Below are 8,719 nucleotides of genomic sequence, written 5' to 3' on the forward strand. Positions count from 1 at the left end.
TTATGTAGATTTGATGTCCTCCTCTGATCAGCAACTGAATCCAGCAATAGGATACAAGGAAGCAAACTTTGGGTTTTGGTAGCCAAAAGCAAGTTTTGTAGGCAGAACCTAGATGTGAAAATTGAGCTTCTCCTCATGTAATCTTGGCATCAGTGCATGCTACAGAATGAAATTGTATTTAGTCCTTAATTCACTGCAGCTAGACAGTGTGGTATAGTGGTTAGAGTGTTAGACTAGGACCTGGGAGATCAGGGTTCAGATTCCCATTCAGCCACGATGTCCACTGGATCACCTTGAACCAGTCCCTGTTTCTCAGCTAATCTACAATGGGGAAGAAGAAAACCATATATGATACCTTTAGCTCATAGGAAGGCAGGCAGGCAGGCAGGCAGGATATAAATGTAATAAAGCAAACAGAATAATATTGGCAGAGAACTGGAGTGGCAGACAAGAAACATATCTCTGAGCACCCCTCAGGCAACATTGAGATCTCTGGATAAGTTCTGATAAAGGCCAACATGGCAGCGTAGAGCAAGCTGAAAGAATTGCACTGGCTACGAATGAACAACTGGGCTTAGTTCCCAGTGCTGGTTTTGGTGTCTAAAGCCCTATATAACTTGGGATCTGGACACCTGAAAAATTGCCTCGCCTCTTATATACCCCATTGTTCACTGTGCTCTACAGGTGAGGGCTGCCTTTAGATGCCATGCTCATCAGAAGGTCCATTCTGTATGATGTCAGGACTGGGCCAATAGTGTCTTAGCACCTACGATACCTTTCTGCTCTTGCATTATCTTCCTCTAGTAAAAGCAACATCAAAGACCCATACTTAAGCTGCAATCCTAGCTCCACTTATGTGAATTCAGTGGAACTTAAATCTGAATAGTCTTGGCTAGGATTGTGCTGTAAGACATTTATTATTGCACGGCTTTTTGTGGACTTCACCAGAAGCTGCCTTTCAGTGAGTCATACCATTGCTCCATCTAGCTCAGTAGTGTTGGCAGTGACTGTCTACAGCTCTCCAGGGTTTCAGGCAGGAAGCTTTCCAACGCTACCTCGTTACCAGCATTTGAGCATGCAGAGCATGTACTCTACCACTGAGCACTTTGCAGCACTCTAACAACCCCCTCAGCTGGCCCTTCCCATTGTCAGATTGAGGAAATGTTATAATGCTACCTTGAGTTCACTCTCTCTCTCTCTCTCTCTCACCCTCCCACGTGCGTGCGCACACACACGCACACACACACACACACACACAGCAGATTTAGCGAAACAGAGTGAGGAATAAAATGTTAGCAATGGTGATAATTGTATTAAAGCTTAAATATATATGAAAATGATTAGTCACCATTCACAAAGCAGCGTTGATAACCACACAAAGCATCCTGGAATCACGCAAACGTTCTCTTGATAACTCCTTTGATAAAGCTGTGAATGTAAGACAGTTACTCTCAAGTAAGCCCGGTTAAAAGTATAGGGACTTACATCTGCGTAAAGATGCAAAAGGTTGCACTGTGCGCCTGAATATATGTGAATATAAAGAGGACGTACTATACAAAAAAATAGTTGTTCACACCTAAGTACTTCCAAAGCCTCTGTTACAAAGAGCTTAAAATGCACACACATAATATAAGAGGTCTATATCTCATGTGCTGGGATGTTCATTTCTATTTATTTTTGTATTGAGGACAATTTGTTCAGGGTGGCCTCCCGACACCTTGGCATTAGAAGACAACTAGCTTCTTTGTATTTGCAACAAGACTATCTACAATATGGCAAACCAGCTAAGGCAATACAGGAAATCCAGTAAAGGTTTTAAACATGGATAGGAAGTGGGCTATCACAATCTACCTAGAAGCCAAGAATAATTATATCACAATATATTGCATCTGTGGGGCACCAAATTCCCTCCAGCAAACATTGGAGGTTTTGCTGCTGCTCTGAAACCATCAGCTCAGATTTTGCAGAACTCATTGCTCCACAGAGAATCTTCTGCTTCCCAGTTGCGACAATAAGCCCTTGTTTATCTTATGAACATGCCGCAGCACTTTTGGAAGATGACAGCTCTTGCTGGCGATCGATTGACTCATTAAGCTGATTCACATCAGAGAATTAAAAGTCTTCTTTTTAGAAAAGGACATGGACAGGAACAGAAGGCTTTGTTGATACATATGCAGTAGCAAAGCATAACCCCATAATATTTGCAGTTTATTTGATAACTATTCTCTTAAAACACACTCTTACACAAGGCGGGAGGCATATGTATATTAGATCAGGCCTGATGTTATAGTAGCATCTTGGTACACAGGATAAATATTGTAGTAAAAACAGCCTGGGCAATAACAGGAAAAGAGCACCACCCCCCATTACAATTTCTCTAATTGAGGCTGGATCTACCCTGACCTGTTTAATGTTATTTCCCCCTATAAGAACGGTATTAGATATGTCATTCAAAAATGTCACAGGGCACACTTGTTACTTAAAACATTTTTTATCTTTGCCCCCCCCCATCAAATGTAAGTAATACCTGGTCACACCATTTTCCAAAACACTGTTTCTTTCCCTGCTGGTCGCTAGTTGCATTTTAATTCTTCCTCCATCCCCTGAATACCACCTTTTGAAAACTATTGGAAGGGGCCCAGAGTTTGAATGCAGTAAAAAAAAAAAAAAAAAAAGTGAAAACATTACATAGGGAGCTGTGTTTCACAGATATAAAACGATTAAAAATTAAGCAATAAAAAGACATGGTAATAACGCATCATGAATGTAAAAAGTAGGACATCATGTGTCCATCTACATTATCAAAATCCTTCCTTAAAGTTAAAAACAATGAGGGCAGATTCGCCCCAAGTAAGGGTGATCTGCAAATATAGATGTAGATTTAATTGTAAACATGCATCTGCTTTGCAATGAAGTTATAACTGAAATTGGAGGTCTATTGGCTGCACATTGTCATCTAGAGCTACTAATTGCTTGTAGTCGCAATACTTCTCAAGGACCAATGTCTTAAGACAAATAAGGTATTATTAAGGTCAAACACCATGGAGGTCCTCCCTCAGGTATGATGTCCATTGTTGTCTGGCTGGCTGGTTACACAGAACTGGTGTCCATGAAAAAGTGTGGCCAAATAATTGCCCAGCAGGTGATATATAATTTTTTAAAAATAAAACATGTAAATAAAATAAACGTCACTTACAAAACCTAGAAGCATTCCCTTAGCTGATGTGCAGTTTTGTACAAATAGGAATCCCCCCCCCCCTACCATAGTGGTGTTTTCAAACAGGCAACCCATCTAGGCACATCTGATGTGGCCTATGTGAATGGGCAACTGGATAGCTCAGTTGGCTAGAGCAAGGTTTCTGATAGCACCAAGGTCACAGGTTCGATTCCCAAATGGAACAGCTGCATATTTCTGCATTGCAAGGGGTTGGATTAGATGATCATCAGGGTCCCTTCGAACTCTACATTTAATATATTTTATATATTATTTTTTATATTATATATTGTTGGCGGGCAGCTTTGGTTTATGCAGGAAGCTTTGTTGGCCAGAAAGGATGCAGAAACAGCTTTTTTCCACTCTGTATCCAATAGCATAGGTTCTCAGACTATAAAACAACAACAACAACATTAGTAGGTATCTTTTGATAGATGTCTCAATGGGGGAAGATTGCTGTGGCAACAGAAAGTGCTTCAGTGCTCTCAAAGGTTTTGTACTGTGGAGTGCATGAAACCTTTCCAAACAGGTCTCTTCTGTTGACAGAGAGCCATATTTCATAAGGTGACCAGATTTTGTCTGCCAAGAAGGATTATGTAGTATATGGGTTTCATATAACAAAGCCTTAAGATTCCTAGCTCATCCTCTTTGAGCTTCAATATTTGCTGGAACATCCTGGCCTAGTCAGACTGAAAAGTGTTTTCTGGCTTAAACCAGATAAGGACATCAAGGACAGCTGAAAAAAGATTTCTGCTTTGTTGCCATAGTTTACACTGATATTTACTGTTGGGAGTAACAGGAGACAACACACAGCCACTTACCCCATGGTCACTTATCCCTCGCATGCATGTAACCCCTTGGAAAGCAGGCAATTGGTATTACCCACTCACACAATGGGAAAACGTTAGCGCACACGTGAGTCTGGTCAGAGGAGGTCAAGTTGTGGTACTTGTTTTATAGACTTTTGTGCAAATAGCCTCTTGAAATTCTCCAACCTATTTGTGGACAGAAATTAGAAGGACCATTTCCCTAGGGGAAGAATTCTTCAATAGTTTCTCAGGTGTGGAACTCAACATTAGTAGTGGCAGTAGCACATTTCATTTGTCTCTCCCCCCCCCCACCCCCAAGGTTTGTTTGTTTTTTTCTGTTGAAAGGGGCAGAAGCAGACATTGTGTTGGGAACCTTGCTGCCATTTTGAAGCTTTCACAATGTCTAGGGCCTGATGCATGCCCCCCAACTGTCCCATTTTAACTGGGACATCCTGGATTACAGAAGCCAACTCCGGCATGACCCTACCCCATGCCTGACCCTACTTATGAGCTTCAGAGTGCCTTCTGGGATTGCTTTGGCATTGGTAGGAATTGTCGGACTTGCGTTCGACCGAGCGACTCCTCCCGTCGAGTCCTCTGGAATTGCCTCCGACGTGATTAACGACCCGAGCCTTTGATGAGACTCCAAGCACATTCCCCATTATGCAGAGTATCCAGCACGCAGGGAAGGACGAGATAGTATGAGCTACATGGCTAAAGAGTTTTATTTCTTGCTACGCAGACAGAAAAGAAACATCCTCTCTCTGTGAGAGCAGAGAGCAACTGGACAACAAAGGAACAGGAAACCAGTAACATCACATCCGTCTCCTGTCTTCCGTGAGACCTCCAATGGTCTGGAATGTCTCTGGAATGCAAAACAGAGTCTTGTGACTCCAAGAGCACTGCACAGTGGCAACACACAGAAACCTAACAGGAATGTGCCAGGGTGAAGGACCTTTGCCCTGGTGTGCCCTTTGATGATTGCCAAGGCACCTTCTGGGAAGGTGCACTGGTGGTCTGAAAGGGACATGCCAAATAATAATAATTTATTATTTCTACCCCACCCATCTGGCTGGGTTTCCCCAGCCACTCAAGGTAGCCTTGGCTTCATGGCAGTGGTGAGCCAGTAAAGGTAAGGTAGTGGGCAGCAGGCATGGGAAGGAGCCGGGTGGCAGTGGCAAGCTGAATTGACCTGGGTGGGTTGGGGCGTGGCTGGCTAAGGCAGCCTGGGCACACTTGTGGGTGACAGGAGGTCAAGATGGCCTGGGCTGGTGAGGGTTGGAGGTGGTGGCAGTATGATGGGGGGCAGGAGTGTGCCCCAGATTTGGGACAGAAAATGTTGGAGCATATGCTAGTGCTGTTCAAGGGCTGTGTGTGTGTGTGTGTGTGTGTGTGTGTGTGTGAGAGAGAGAGAGAGAGAGAGAGAGAGAGAGAGGAGGCACCACAAACTAGAAAAATAAAAAAAATTGGCTTGCCTGGTGATGCAATACCCTTAATTTTATTAAATAAATAAACACCACTGTATTACACATCTAGGCATAGATAACATTCCCACAGTGCTCCTCCTATCAGTTGTAGGAGGAGAGATGGTGGGAAATTCATGTTTCTCCCTCATTCCTGCATAATAGCAAAGGTCAGGTCTGTAGAGAGGCAGAGAAGAAAAAGTTTATTTCTGTGCAGTGGAATAAGAGCACGCTCATCATTAAAAGGGAGCTTTCCCACAGCTGCATGTATAAACAAGTCCTTCGGTCAGTGGTTACTTTCTGCTGCTGAGTCTTCGTGCCCCTGAAGGGCTAAGATACTACTTTTCTAGCAGAGAACGTGTCCCGATTCTATTTCTATATAAGTAATAAGAACTCTGCCATGTGCCTCCCACTATTGTTAATGGGAATCTCTCAGCTAAACCCCTTTTAGCACACTAAAAGCCTAATCTCTCTCTCTCTCCCCCCCCCCATCACCAGGAGACATAGAAGTGTCTCTTCCTGGGACATATTTGGAGATTATTTCTTAATTCATATATAATACCAGCTAAGGGCCTGCCTCCCACGGAGGATCTCAGAGACAAACAAGAATGATTATGGAAGAAATACTTCTGCAGCAGAAACCTGAACAAGTGCTTGGGACTGTATATTCTCCTCAGGCCAATCCTGGGCCTGGATGGGCCAGCAACCAGGGATAATTCTCAGTAAAATTACCCATGTTCCTTTCCCACCAATCCTAGTGTTTCTGCTCTGCCCCCGCCCCCAAGTTGTAATGAGAAATAGTTGAGATTTTGAAGAAGCTGAGTGCACACTGCTGTTCCACAATACCCAGGGTCTGCACTGCCTGCTTGTGGTTGTCATGCCCCATATAGAGCATGCTATAGTCTAGGGACACGGGTGGCGCTGTGGGTTAAACCACAGAGCCTAGGACTTGCCAATCAGAAGGTTGGTGGTTCGAATCCCCGTGACGGGATGAGCTCCCGTTGCTCGGTCCCTGCTCCTGCCAACCTAGCAGTTCGAAAGCACATCAAAGTGCAAGTAGATAAATAGGTACCGCTCCGGCGGGAAGGTAAACGGTGTTTCCGTGTGCTGCTCTGGTTCGCCAGAAGTGGCATAGTCATGCTGGCCACATGACCCGGAAGCTGTATGCCGGCTCCTTCGGCCAATAAAGCGAGAAGAGCACCGCAACCCCAGAGTCGGCCACGACTGGACCTAATGGTCAGGGGTCCCTTAACCTTAAATAGTAGTCTAACTGGAAGATTACTAGCATGGGTGACTGTGACTAGGGGCTCCTGGTCTAGGAAAGACTGTAGCTGATGAACCACCCAGAGATTTTTAATGTTAAGTCAAACTCAATTAGCCTTTCATGTTCACTTTGAAAGGCTAGAGAAGTAAAAACATGCTGGAGCACGGGAAGACAGGAGGAATATAATACCAGAGGAATTAAAAATGCATTCCATCCATGCAACGTTCTAAAATTAAACAGCGGTGCACTGTACTGCAACCACCTTAAGGTATCATTTGCTACCAAATATCTTTTTTTTTTTTATATAATATTTTATTTTCCGCATTCAATAAACAAAAAAAAGAACAAATCGACAAACACATCAAAAGGAAAAAAGCAAAAGAAAAACAATACATACATTATACAAAAACATAAAGAAAAATAAAAACGGTAAGAATAAAAGAGTTAAAAACAAATATTGTATCATTATATTCTTCAGCATTAACTTAGGTCTGCGACTTCCCCATGCCTTCCCACTCTGTATTCTAGGTCTTATATTCTGGTAGTAAACTCTTTCCCTCTGGCGTATCTTTGGTTCAGATTAATATTATTGTCTTATTTATCCTTACATTTCCCTATGTCTTATTAAATATACTTTCTTTAACATTGTCATTTTTATAATAACATTCTTTTACATTCAATCTGATAACCTCAAACGTTCGTAATTTTATAATGCTTCTGTAAATAGTCTTTAAATTTCCTCCAGTCTTCCTTCACCATCTCTTCTCCCTGGTCTCTGATTCTGCCGGTCATTTCTGCAAGTTCCATATAGTCGATGAGCTTCATTTGCCATTCTTCCAGCGTGGGTAGATCTTGCGTCTTCCAATATTGCGCGATGAGTATTCTTGCTGCTGTTGTAGCGTACATAAAAAAAAGTTCTATCCTTCACTTGAACCTGTTGGTTTACCATACCCAGGAGAAAGGCTTCTGGGGTCTTTCTAAATGTGTATTTAAATATTTTTTTCAATTCATTATAAATCATTTCCCAGAAAACCTTAATCCTTGGGCACGTCCACCAAAGGTGAAAAAAGGTACCTTCTGCTTCTTTACATTTCCAGCATTTGTTATCAGGCATATGATACATTTTTGCAAGCTTGACTGGTGTCATGTACCACCTATATATCATTTTCATTATGTTCTCTCTTAAGGCATTACATGCCGTAAACTTTATTCCAGTGGTCCACAACCTTTCCCAGTCAGCAAACATTATGTTATGGCCAACGTCTTGAGCCCATTTAATCATAGCCGATTTCACTTCCTCATCCTGTGTGTTCCATTTCAGCAGCAAATTATACATTCTAGACAATATTTTTGTTTTAGGTTCTAATAGTTCTGTTTCCAATTTTGATTTTTCCACCTGGAAGCCAATTTTTCTGTCCATTTTAAATACCTCCATTATTTGATAATAATGAAGCCAATCTCGGACTTTACTTTTTAGTTTATTAAAACTCTGCAGTTTCAGTTTGTCACCATCCTGTTCTAAAATCTCCCAATACTTCGGCCAATTTGCCTCCATATTGAGTCTCTTTACTGCCTTAGCTTCCATTGAAGACAACCACCTTGGAGTTTTGTTTTCCAAAAGATCTTTATATCTAATCCAGACATTGAACAGTGCTTTTCTGACAATGTGAATTTTGAACATTCTATGCACTTTAACTTTGTCATACCATAGATATGCATGCCAGCCAAATGCATTATTGAACCCTTCTAAATCCAATATATCTGTGTTTTCAAGAAGTAGCCATTCCTTCAACCAGCAGAAAGCTGCTGCTTCATAATAGAGTTTTAGGTCTGGCAGGGCAAAGCCCCCTCTTTCTTTAACGTCTGTTAATATTTTAAATTTTATCCTTGGCTTTTTGCCCTGCCAGACAAATTTAGATAGATCTTTTTGCCACTTCTTGAAACAGTCAGTTTTATCAATCATCTGCAG

The sequence above is a fragment of the Podarcis tiliguerta genome, assembly GCF_965153285.1.
Source record: "Podarcis tiliguerta genome assembly, chromosome: 4".
Lineage (NCBI taxonomy): Eukaryota > Metazoa > Chordata > Lepidosauria > Squamata > Lacertidae > Podarcis > Podarcis tiliguerta.